This window comes from Dermacentor andersoni, chromosome 11, assembly GCF_023375885.2.
Source record: "Dermacentor andersoni chromosome 11, qqDerAnde1_hic_scaffold, whole genome shotgun sequence".
Taxonomy (NCBI): domain Eukaryota; kingdom Metazoa; phylum Arthropoda; class Arachnida; order Ixodida; family Ixodidae; genus Dermacentor; species Dermacentor andersoni.
The window spans coordinates 87,793,413-87,806,778 of NC_092824.1; the positions used below are offsets into that span (position 1 = coordinate 87,793,413).

At 42.4% G+C, this 13,366-nt stretch overlaps 1 long non-coding RNA gene across 12 annotated transcripts in view; it reads right to left on the reverse strand.

Annotated features, from left to right (window-relative positions):
- LOC126517420 (uncharacterized) overlaps positions 1–13,366 on the reverse strand; it is a 62,018-nt gene that overhangs the window by 32,631 nt on the left and 16,021 nt on the right. For 9 of the 12 annotated variants that reach the window (XR_008609830.2, XR_011891184.1, XR_011891186.1 and 6 more), the window contains 2 exons: positions 12,860–13,052; positions 8,934–9,144 (listed from right to left, as the gene is read on the reverse strand). This is a non-coding gene — a long non-coding RNA (uncharacterized lncRNA). The remainder of the gene's footprint in view (positions 1–8,933; positions 9,145–12,859; positions 13,053–13,366) is intronic. The other 3 variants (XR_011891185.1, XR_008609834.2, XR_008609833.2) reach the window with 2 other exon arrangements.

The window sequence follows — 13,366 nt, forward strand, 5'->3', positions numbered from 1 at the left end:
ATCAATCCCACCTGAAAGTCACTTTCTGAGAATTATTTACTCGACTAACAAACGAATTTCCACAAATAATTTCCCACGTAAAAAGGAGAAGCCTCTAGCCCTTTAGAATATTAACGCGACCTCTATCACTTTTCCTAACAGCGCTGAATCAACGCATAGATCATTCCCACCCTCAAGTCCCTTTTTCAGACAATTATTTAGGCGATGAAAAACGAATTTGCGGAAATTAGTTTCCCCGTTAGGAGCAGAACGCATTAGCCCTTTAGAATATTAGCGCCACTGTGTTCTATCGCTTTTCCTAACAGCTCAGATTCAACGCATAGATCAATCCCACCTGAAAGTCACTTTCTGAGACAATTATTTACTCGACTAACAAACGAATTTCCACAAATAATTTGCCACGTAAAAAGGAGAAGCCTCTAGCCCTTTAGGATATAAACCCGACCTGTATCACTTTTCCTAACAGCGCCAAATCAACGCAAAGATCTTTCCCACCCTCAAGTCCCTTCTTCAGATAATTATTTAAGCGATGACAAAACAATTTCACGCAATTTGGTTTCCCCGTTAGGAGCAAAACGCATTAGCCCTTTAGAATATTAGCGCCAATGTGTTCTATCGCTTTTCCTAACAGCTCAGATTCAACGCATAGATCAATCCCACCTGAAAGTCACTTTCTGAGACAATTATTTACTCGACTAGCAAACGAATTATCACAAATAATTTGCCCTGCAATAAAAAGGAGAAGCCTCCAGCCCTTTAGAATATTAACGCGACCTCTATCACTTTTCCTAACAGCGCTGAATCAACGCATAGATCATTCCCACCCTCAAGTCCCTTTTTCAGACAATTATTTAGGCGATGAAAAACGAATTTGCGGAAATTAGTTTTCCCATTAGGAGCAGAACGCATGAGCCCTTTAAAATATTAGCGCCAATGTGTTCTATCGCTTTTCATAACAGCTCAGATTCAACGCATTGATGAATCCCACCTGAAAGTCACTTTCTGAGACATTTACTCGACTAACAAACGAATTACCACAAATAATTTGCCACGTAAAAAGGAGAAGCCCCTAGCCCTTTAGAATATTAACCCGACCTCTATAACTTTTACTAACAGCGCCGAATCAACGCAAAGATCATTCCCACCCTTAAGTCCCTTTTTCAGACAATTATTTAAGCGATGAAAAACGAGTTTGCGGAAATTAGTTTCCCCGTTAGGAGCAGAACGCATTAGCCCTTTAGAATATTAGCGCCAATGTGTTCTATCGCTTTTCCTAACAACTCAGACTCAACGCATAGATCAATCCCACCTGAAAGTCACTTTCTGAGACAATTATTTACTCGACTAACAAACGAAATTCCACAAATAATTTGCCACGTAAAAAGGAGAAGCCTCTAGCCCTTTAGAATATTAACCCGACCTCTATCACTTTTCCTAACAGTGCCGAATCAATGCAAAGATGATTCCCAACCTCAAGTCCCTTTTTCAGATAAGTACTTATGCGATGAAAAAACGAATTTGCGCAAATTATTTTGCCCGTTAGAAGCAGAACGCATTAGCCCTTTAGAATATTAGCGCCACTGTGTTCTATCGCTTTTCCTAACAGCTCTGATTCAACGCATAGATCAATCCCACCTGAAAGTCACTTTCTGAGACAATTATTTACTCGACTAACAAACGAATTTCCACAAATAATTTGCCACGTAAAAAGGAGAAGCCTCTAGCCCTTTAGAATATTAACCCGACCTCTATCACTTTTCCTAACAGTGCCGAATCAACGCAAAGATCATTCCTAACCTCAAGTCCCTTTTTCAGACAATTATTTGCGCGATGAAAAACGAATTTGCGGAAATTATTTTCCGCGTCAGGAGCAGAACGCATTAGCCCTTTATAATATTAGCGTCAATGTGTTCTATCGATTTTAGTAACAGCTCAAATTCAACGCATAGATCAATCCCGCCTGAAAGTCACTTTCTGAGACTTATATTTACTCGACTAACAAACGAATTTCCACAAATAATTTCCCACGTAAAAAGGCGAAGCCTCTAGCCCTTTAGAAAATTAACTCCAAACAGCGTCGAATCAACGCTAACATCATTCCAAACCTCAAGTCCCTTTTGCAGACAATAATTTCAGCGATGAAAAAACGTATTTGCGCAAATTAGTTTGCCCGTTAGAAGCAGAAAGCGTTAGCTCTTTAGAATATTAGCGCCACGGTGTTGTATCGCTTTTCCTAACAGCTCAGATTCAACGCATAGATCAATCCCACCTGAAAGTCACTTTCTGAGACAATTATTTACTCGACTAACAAACGAATTTCCACAAATAATTTGCCACGTAAAAAGGAGAAGCCTCTAGCCCTTTAGAATATTAACCCGACCTCTATCACTTTTCCTAACAGCGTCGAATCAACGCAAAGACCATTCCCACCCTCTAGTCACTTTTTCAAGCAATTATTTAGGCGATGAATAAACGAATTTGCGCAACTTAGTTTTCCCGTTAGAACCAGAACACGTTAGCCCTTTAGAATATTAGCGCCAATGTGTTCTACCGCATTTCCTAACAGCTTAGATTCAACGCATAGATCAATCCCACCTGAAACATCACTTTCTGAGACAGTTATTTACTCGACTAACAAACGAATTTCCACAAATAATTTGCCACGTAAGAAGGAGAAGCCTCTAGCCCTTTAGAAAATTACGCCACCTCTTCATCACTTTTCCTAACAGCGCCGAATCAACGCAAAGATCATTCCGAATCTCAAGTCGGTTTTTCAGACAATTATTTAAGCGATGAAAAAACGAATTTGGGCAAATAAGTTTCCCTGTTAAAAGTAGAACGCCTTAGCCTTTTAGAATATTAGCGCCACTGTGTTCTATCGCTTTTCCTAACAGCTCAGATTCAACGCATAGATCATTCCCACCTGAAAGTCACTTTCCGAGACAATTACTCTACTAACAAACGAATTTCCACAAATAATTTGCCACGTACAAAGGAGAAGGCTCTAGCCCTTTAGAATATTAACGCCACCTCTTTATCACTTTTCCTAACAGCGCCGAATCAATGCATAGATCATTCCCACCCTCAAGTCACTTTTTCAGACATATATTTACGCGATGAATAAACGAATTTGCGAAAATTAGTTTCCCCGTTAGAAGCAGAATGCGTTAGGCCTTTAGAATATTAGCGCCAATGTGTTCTATCGCATTTCCTAACAGCTCAGATTCAACGCATAGATCAATCCCACCTGAAAGTCACTTTCTGAGACAATTATTTACTCGACTAACAAACGAATTTCCACAAATAATTTGCCACGTAAAAAGGAGAAGCCTCTAGCCCTTTAGAATATTAACCCGACCTCTATCACTTTTCCTAACAGTGCCGAATCAACGCAAAGATCATTCCTAACCTCAAGTCCCTTTTTCAGACAATTATTTGCGCGATGAAAAACGAATTTGCGGAAATTATTTTCCGCGTCAGGAGCAGAACGCATTAGCCCTTTATAATATTAGCGTCAATGTGTTCTATCGATTTTAGTAACAGCTCAAATTCAACGCATAGATCAATCCCGCCTGAAAGTCACTTTCTGAGACTTATATTTACTCGACTAACAAACGAATTTCCACAAATAATTTCCCACGTAAAAAGGCGAAGCCTCTAGCCCTTTAGAAAATTAACGCCACCTCTTTATGACTTTTCCTAACACCGCCGAATCAACGCAAAGATCATTCCCACCCTCAAGTCTCCTTTTCAGACAATTATTTGAGCGATGAAAAACGAATTTGCGCAAATTAGTTTCCCCGTTAGAAGTAGAATGCGTTAGCCCGTTAGAATATTAGCGCCAATGTGTTCTATCGCATTTCCTAGCAGCTTAGATTCAACGCATAGGTCAATCCCACCTGAAAGTCACTTTCTGAGACAATTATTTACTCGACTAACAAACGAATTTCCGCAGATAGTTTGCCACGTAAAAAGGAGAAGCCTCTAGCCCTTTAGAAAATTAACTCCAAACAGCGTCGAATCAACGCTAAGATCATTCCAAACCTCAAGTCCCTTTTTCAGACAATAATTTCAGCGATGAAAAAACGAATTTGCGCAAATTAGTTTGCCCGTTAGAAGCAGAAAGCGTTAGCTCTTTAGAATATTAGCGCCACGGTGTTGTATCGCTTTTCCTAACAGCTCAGATTCAACGCATAGATCAATCCCACCTGAAAGTCACTTTCTGAGACAATTATTTACTCGACTAACAAACGAATTTCCACAAATAATTTGCCACGTAAAAAGGAGAAGCCTCTAGCCCTTTAGAATATTAACCCGACCTCTATCACTTTTCCTAACAGCGTCGAATCAACGCAAAGACCATTCCCACCCTCTAGTCACTTTTTCAAGCAATTATTTAGGCGATGAATAAACGAATTTGCGCAACTTAGTTTTCCCGTTAGAACCAGAACACGTTAGCCCTTTAGAATATTAGCGCCACGGTGTTGTATCGCTTTTCCTAACAGCTTAGATGCAACGCATAGAAAAATCCCACCTGAAAGTCACTTTCTGACCAAGTTATTTACTCGACTAACGAACAAATTTCCACAAATAATTTGCCACGTAAAAAGGAGAAGCCTCTTGCCCTTTAGAAAATTAACGCCACCTCTTTATCACTTAACCTAACAGCGCCGAATTAACGCTTAGATCATTCCCACCCTCAAGTCCCTTTTTCAGACAATTATTTAAGCGATGAAAAACGAATTTGCGCAAATAAGTTTCCCCGTATGAAGTAGAATGCGTTAGCCCTTTAGAATATTAGCGCCAATGTGTTCTACCGCATTTCCTAACAGCTTAGATTCAACGCATAGATCAATCCCACCTGAAACATCACTTTCTGAGACAGTTATTTACTCGACTAACAAACGAATTTCCACAAATAATTTGCCACGTAAGAAGGAGAAGCCTCTAGCCCTTTAGAAAATTATGCCACCTCTTCATCACTTTTCCTAACAGCGCCGAATCAACGCAAAGATCATTCCGAATCTCAAGTCGGTTTTTCAGACAATTATTTAAGCGATGAAAAAACGAATTTGGGCAAATAAGTTTCCCTGTTAAAAGTAGAACGCCTTAGCCTTTTAGAATATTAGCGCCACTGTGTTCTATCGCTTTTCCTAACAGCTCAGATTCAACGCATAGATCAATCCCACCTGAAAGTCAATTTCTGAGACAATTATTTACTCGACTAACAAACGAATTTCCACAAATAATTTGCCATGTAAAAAGGAGAAGCCTCTAGCCCTTTAGAATATTAACGCCACCTCGTTATCACTTTCGCTAACAGCACCGAATCAACGCATAGATCACTCTCACCCTCAAGTCACTTTTTCAGACAATTATTTAAGCGATGAACAAACGAATTTGCGCAAATTAGTTTCCCCGTTAGGAGCAGAACGCGTAAGCCCTTCAGAATATTAGCGCCACTGTGTTCTATCGCTTTTCCTAACAGCTCAGATTCAACGCATAGATCATTCCCACCTGAAAGTCACTTTCCGAGACAATTACTCTACTAACAAACGAATTTCCACAAATAATTTGCCACGTACAAAGGAGAAGGCTCTAGCCCTTTAGAATATTAACGCCACCTCTTTATCACTTTTCCTAACAGCGCCGAATCAATGCATAGATCATTCCCACCCTCAAGTCACTTTTTCAGACATATATTTACGCGATGAATAAACGAATTTGCGAAAATTAGTTTCCCCGTTAGAAGCAGAATGCGTTAGGCCTTTAGAATATTAGCGCCAATGTGTTCTATCGCATTTCCTAACAGCTCAGATTCAACGCATAGATCAATCCCACCTGAAAGTCACTTTGAGACAATTATTTACTCGACTAACAAACGAATTTCCACCAATAATTTGCCATGTAAAAAGGAGAAGCCTCTAGCCCTTTAGAATATTAACGCCACCTCTTTATCACTTTCGCTAAGAGCACCGAATCAACGCATAGATCACTCTCACCCTCAAGTCACTTTTTCAGACAATTATTTAGGCGATGAAAAAACGAATTTCCGCAAATTAGTTCCCCCGTCAAAAGCAGAACGCAACAGCCCTTTAGAATATTAGCGCCAATGGGTTCTATCGCATTTCCTAACAGCTCAGATTCATCTCATAGATCAATCCCACCTGAAAGTCACTTTCTGAGACAGTTATTTACTCGACTAACAAACGAATTTCCACAAATAATTTGCCACGTAAGAAGGAGAAGCCTCTAGCCCTTTAGAATATTAACGCGACCTCTATCGCTTTTCCTAATAGCGCCGAATTAACGCTTAGATCATTCCCACCCTCAAGTCCCTTTTTCAGACAAATATTTAAGCGATGAAAAAACGAATTTGCGCAAATTAGTTTCCCCGTTAGGAGCAGAACGCGTTAGCCCTTTAGAATATTAGCGCCAATGTGTTCTATCGCATTTCCTAACAGCTCAGATTCAACGCATAGATCAAATCCACCTGAAAGTCACTTTCTGAAACAATTATTTACTCGACTAACAAACAAATTTTCACAAATAATTTGCCACGTAAAAAGGAGAAGCCTCTAGCCCTTTAGAATATTAACGCCACCTCTTTATGACTTTTCCTAACAGCGCCGAATCAACGCATAGATCATTCCCACCCTCAAGTCCCTTTTTCAGACAATTATTTAAGCGATGAAAAAAACCAATTTGCGCGAATTAGTTTCCCCGTTAGGAGCAGAACGTGTTAGCCCTTTAGAATATTAGCGCCACTGTGTTCTATCGCTTTTCCTAACCGCTCAGATTCAACGCATAGATCATTCCTACCTTAAAGTCACTTTCTGAGAATTATTTACTCGACTAACAAACGAATTTCCACAAATAATTTGCCACGAAAAAAGGAGAAGCCTCTAGCCCTTTAGAATACTAACGCCACCTCTTTATCACTTTTCCTAACAGCGCCGAATCAACGTATAGACCATTCCCACCCTCAAGTCCCTTTTTCAGACAATTATTTACGCGATGAATAAATGAATTTGTGCAAATTAGTTTCCACGTGAAAAGCATAACGTGATAGCCCTGTATAATATTAGCGCCACTGTGTTCTATCCCTTTTCCTAAGAGTTCAGATTCAAAGGACAGATCATTCCCAACTGGAAGTGGCTTTTTCTGACAATAATTTACGCAATGAAAAAACGAATTTGCGCTAACTATTTGCCATGTTAATAGCAGAAACCTTTGGCCCTTTCGAATATTAGCGCCACCGTGTTCTATCGCTTTTCCTAACAGCTCAGATTCAACGCATAGATCATTCCCATCTGAAAGTCCCTTTCTGAGAAGTATTTAGGCGATGAATAATCAAATTTCCGCAAATTATTTGCAATGGTAATTGTAGAATCCTCTGCCCTTTATAATATTGGCGCCACCGTGTTACATAACTTATATTCCCACCTGAAAGTAACTTTCTGAAAGAATTAGTTACGCGATGAATAATCGAATTTCCGTAAAAAATTTGCCATGTTAAAAGTAGAAGCTTCTAGCCCTTTAGAATTAAGGCGCCATCGTGTTTTAACGTTTTCCTATCAGCTCAGATTGAACGCGTATAGCATTCCCTCATCAAATGCACTTTTTCAGACAATTGCTTACGCGATGAATCAATGTATTTGCGTAAATTTATTTCCACGTTAAAAGCAGTAGCCTATAGCCCTTTAGTATAATCGCGCCACGATGTTTTATCACTACCCGCAACAGCTCAGATTCAACGCATATATTATTCAGCCTGCCAATGCACTTTTTCTTACAATGATTTACGCGAGGAATAAACGAACTTGAGTAAATTTTTTCTACGGTAAAAGCAGAAATTTGTAGCCCATTAGAATATGGGCTCCACCGTGTTTTTTCACTTCTCTGAACAGCTGATAGTCATCGCATGGATGATTCCTCCTGTAGATCGACGTAGGCTGATTAATTTATTCTAACTAAAGAAAGGTGAACGATATAACTAATGAACGATTGTACGCATGAACCGTTGACTTAACGGATGATCAAACCAATATTTCGTTTGCCGATCGCGAACACTGACATTTGACGAAAACAGTCTAAACAAAGAAATTCCCATTCTGCAGCCTTTTACGTGCAAGAACCACGATATGATTATACGACAAGGCGTAGTGTCAAACTTCTGATTAATTCCGACCAGCTAAGGTTCTTTACGGTGAACTCAATGCTCAGAAAGTGGCGTATTTGCACTTACCCCCAACGAAATCCAGCCATGGCCGCTGAAATTTGATCACGAGCTCTCGGGCTTAGGCACACGACAGCAAAGCCGCTACGCCACGATGGCGGTTTGTTCGAATCAAGAGCCACGGTAACGTCCTACGTAGACGAGCAGCCGTCGTATTCACTTTATGTTGACTTCAAATGAGAAGAACGAATTTCGTTCGGACAGTATGAGCTAAGGCTATTCCCTAGAACAGTTAAGCACTTGTACACTGAACCAGATTAACATTCTCAAAATCTCAGCCAACGCGAAAGGAATCTGCGATATAAGTTCTGGCTAAATCGCGCCTTCTTACGGAGAATGGTCGAGTTTAAATAGAAAGATGTAGCCATACTGAAATTTGCAAAAAGATTGATGTCAATATACATGCTGATTTCGAGGACGTTGACCTACCGCCTCGCCCGACCAGCTCTTTATTAAAGAATTTATGATAGAAATCAACAGAATTTTACCACATGTTATTCTTCAGCGCGCACGTGATCTTCTGATCAGGAGCAAACCAGGTCGCTAGAGGAGCTGGCCACCACGCTCGTATGGTGGACAGCGACCTAGCAGGTAGCTAGAACAGCTACCAATCAGTACGTTATAGGGTGGGCATCAACGCAGCAGGTTGCTACCTCAGTTGCTGATCAGGATCGTAGATTGAGCATTAATATACCAGGTTACCGGAACAGCTGGCCGCCAGGTCTGCAGGGTGGCCAGCGTGATACCAGTTCGGAACAACGGGAGGTCACCAGATCCGCAAAGCGGGCAGCGAGACACCAGGTCGATGGAAGAGCTGACCACCAGGTCCACAGGGCGGGCAGCAAGATAACAGCACGAACTGCTGGCCACCGGGCCCGCAGGCGAGGGACTAAGACACCAGGCCGCTAGAACAACCCAGTAACCCTAGTTAGCGTGAACAAAGGTTCGTTCATGAGCGCCACGTACGTAATGGCACATAAGCAGTGACCCAAGATAGCGTAGAATAAGTTCATTGCAGAGCGGCACACACTGTCACAAATTGAGTGACACAAGTTGGTCTGAAGGTTGGTCGGGAATCCTGTTCACTTAGCGCAGCTTTCCGGTGTCCTACACATCAGACCGTGGACTACTCCCTGACCCAAGGTGGAGTTAAAGAAGTCAGATACGGATTAACAAGCCAAAAGACAGAGAAACCTATCACGAATAGAGTGAAGTTTCAGAAGGGTCTGGGCGTGAGCTAGTTGGTACGGGTCATTCATTTTATACAGCGCAAAGCAGGTAAACACTCTTGCGTGCAAGCACAGGCATCATCATCATCATCATCATCATCAGCCTGGTTATGCCCACTGCAGGGCAAAGGCCTCTCCCATACTTCTCAAACTACCCCGGTCATGTGCTAATTGTGGCCATGTTGTCCCTGCAAACTTCTTAATCTCATCCGCCCACCTAACTTTCTGCCGCCCTCTGCTACGCTTTCCGTCCCTCTGAATCCATTCCGTAACTCTTAATGACCATCGGTTATCTTCCCTCCTCCTTACGTGTCCTGCCCATGCCCATTTCTTTTTGATTTCAACTAAGATATCATTAACTCGCGTTTGTTCCCTCACCCAATCTGCTCTTTTCTTGTCCCTTAACGTTATACCAATCATTCTTCTTTCCATAGCTCGTTGCGTCGTCCTCAATTTAAGCACAACCCTTTTCGTAAGCCTCCAGGTTTCCGCCCCGTAGGTGAGTACTGGTAAGACACAGCTATCATACACTTTTCTCTTGAGGGATAATGGCAACCTGTTGTTCATGATCTGAGAATGCCTGCCAAACGCACCCCTGCCCATTCTTATTCTTCTGATTATTTCAGTCTCATGATCCGGATCCGCAGTCACTACTTGTCCTAAGTAGATGTATTCCCTTACCACTTCCAGTGCCTCACTACATATTGTAAACTGCTCTTCCCTTCCGAGACTGTTAAACATTACTTTAGTTTTCTGCAGATTAATTTTTATACCCACCCTTCGGCTTTGCCTCTCCAGGTCAGTGAGCATGCATTGTAGTTGGTACCTACCCTGAATTACTAAGCAAGGCAATATCATCAGCGAATCGCAAGTTAGTAAGGTATTCTCCATTAACTCTTATCCCCAATTCTTCCCAATCCAGGTCTCTGAACACCTCCTGTAAACACGCTGTGAATAGCATCGGAGAGATCGTATCTCCCTGCCTGACGCCATTCTTAATAGGGATTTTGTTGCTTTCTTTATGGAGGACTACGGTGGCTGTGGAGCCGCTATAGATATCTTTCAGTATTTGTACATACGGTTCGTCTACACCATGATTACGCAATGCCTCCATGACTGCTGAGGTTTCGACTGAATCAAACGCTTTCTCGTAATCAATGAAAGCTACATATAAAGGTTGGTTATATTCCGCACATTTTTCTATCACCTGATTGATAGTGTGAATATGGTCTATTGTTGAGTAGCCTTTACGGAATCCTGCCTGGTCCTTTGGTTGACGGAAGTCTAAGGTGTTCCTGATTCTATTTGCAATTACCTTAGTAAATACTTTGTAGGCAACGGACAGTAAACTGATCGCTCTATAATTTTCCAAGTCTTTGGCGTCCCTTTCTTATGGATTAGGATAATGTTAGCGTTTTTCCATGATTCCGGTACGCTCGAAGTCATGAGGCATTGCGTATACAGGGTGGCCAGTTTCTCTAGAACAATCTGCCCACCATCCTTCAACAAATCTGCTGTTACCTGATCCTCCCCAGCTGCCTTCCCCCTTTGCATAGCTCCCAAGGCTTTCTTTACTTCTTCCGGTGTTACCTGTGGGATTTCGAATTCCTCTAGACTATTCTCTCTTTCATTATCGTCATGGGTGCCACTGGTACTGCATAAATCTCTATAGAACTCCTCAGCCACTTCAACTATCTCATCCATATTACTAATGATATTGCCGGCTTTGTCTCTTAACGCATACATCTGATTCTTGCCAATTCCTAGTTTCTTCTTCGCAGCTTTTAGGCTTTCTCCGTTCCTGAGAGCATGTTCAATTCTATCCATACTATACTTCCTTATGTCAGCTGTCTTACGCTTCTTGATTACCTTGGAAAGTTCTGCCAGTTCTATTCTAGCTGTAGGGTTAGAGGCTTTCATACATTGGCGTTTCTTGATCAGATCTTTCGTCTCCTGCGATAGCTTACTGGTATCCTGTCTAACGGAGTTACCACCGACTTCTATTGCACACTCCTTAATGATGCCCGCAAGACTGTCGTTCATTGCTTCAACACTAAGGTCCTCTTAATACCTGTTCTCTAGCTTGATCTGGAATTCCTCTATTTTCCCTCTTACCGCTAACTCATTGATCGACTTCTTATGTACCTGTTGCTTCCGTTCCCTCCTCAGGTCTAGGCTAATTCGAGCTCTTACCATCCTATGGTCACTGCAGCGCACCTTGCTGAGCACGTCCACATCTTGTATGATGCCAGGGTTAGCGCAGAGTATGAAGTCTATTTCATTTCTAGTCTCGCCGTTCGGGCTCCTCCACGTCCACTTTCGGCTATCTCGCTTGTGGAAGAAGGTATTCATTATCCGCATATTATTCTGTTCTGCAAACTCTACTAATAACTCTCCCATGCTATTCCTAGTGCCTATGCCATATTCCCCCACTGACTTGTCTCCAGCCTGCTTCTTGCCTACCTTGGCATTGAAGTCGCCCATCAGTATACTGTATTTTGTTTTTACTTTACCCATCGCCGATTCCACGACTTCATAGAAGCTTTCGACTTCCTGGTCATCATGACTGGATGTAGGGGCGTAGACCTGTGCAACCTTCATTTTGTACATCTTATTAAGTTTCAGAACAAGACCTGCCACCCTCTCGTTAATGCTATAGAATTCCTGTATGTTACCAGCTATGTTCTTATTAATCAGGAATCCGACTCCTAGTTCTCGTCTCTCCGCTAAGCCTCCGTAGCACAGGACGTGCCCGCTTTTTAGCACTGTATATGCTTGTTTTGGCCTCCTAACTTCACTGAGCCATATTATATCCCATTTACTGCCCTCTAATTCCTCCAATAGCACTGCTAGACTCGCCTCACTAGATAACGTTCTAGCGTTAAACATTGCCAGGTTCATATTCCAATGGCGGCCTGTCCGGAGCCAGGGATTCTTGGCTCCGGACAGGCCGCCATCGGTATATGAACATTGAAATATGAGCACAGGCATAGACAAAGGTAAAACGGAAGCCTAGGCGAAAGCAAGCCGTGATATCGGGGTTGCCTACATAACCGATTATTGAGTCGAGTGGGACATTTATATACAGGGAAATGGCCTAAACTAAACAGAAGGGTACGAAGTCAGCCGAGTCACTAATTTTGAAAATGTTAACCCACCAATTAACCCAACCAGCAGTCCTTTATAAAGAAATCTTGATAGAAAGAAGCGACCTTTTTTCTCATGCGAGTCTATACCGCAAGCCCGATCTTTTGATCAGCAGCAGACCATGTCGCCAGAATATCTGGCCACCAGTTCCACAGGACAGGCAACAACAAACTAGGCTGCCTGCCAGGACTGCCATCCACTTCGTCCGCAAGGCGGGCAGCAAGATACCAGACCGCTAAAATACCTGGGTACCAGGCGAGCAGAGCGGGCAGCATGGCCAGGTAGCTAGAGCAGCTGGCCACCAGGTCCACAGCATGGGGAGTCACCAGGCCTCCAGGATAGAGGACCACCAAGTCTGCAGTGCGGGCACCAAGACACCAGGATGGGCATCGAGATAGCGGTGCTCAATAACTGCTGGCCGCCAGGTCACCTGGCCGCTAGAACAGCCCAGTGTTCATAGTTGGCGCGAAGGAGGTTCATTCAAGGGCGTCATATACCTAGCGGAACATGCAGTGTCTCAAGATCGAATTCATTGACGAGTGGCATATACAGGTCGGCAACTCAGGGACGCCGGTTGGTCTGAAAATTGGTAACGAAACCTGTTCCCTCAGCACAGCAGCGCGACGTTCTAGACTTTAGACCTTGGACTACTGCATGAACCATATTGGCGTGAAACATGTAAAATACAGATTAAGAAACTAAGAGACAAACATAACGCGAACTAGGTGAAGTTTGCACAAATAAAACCAAC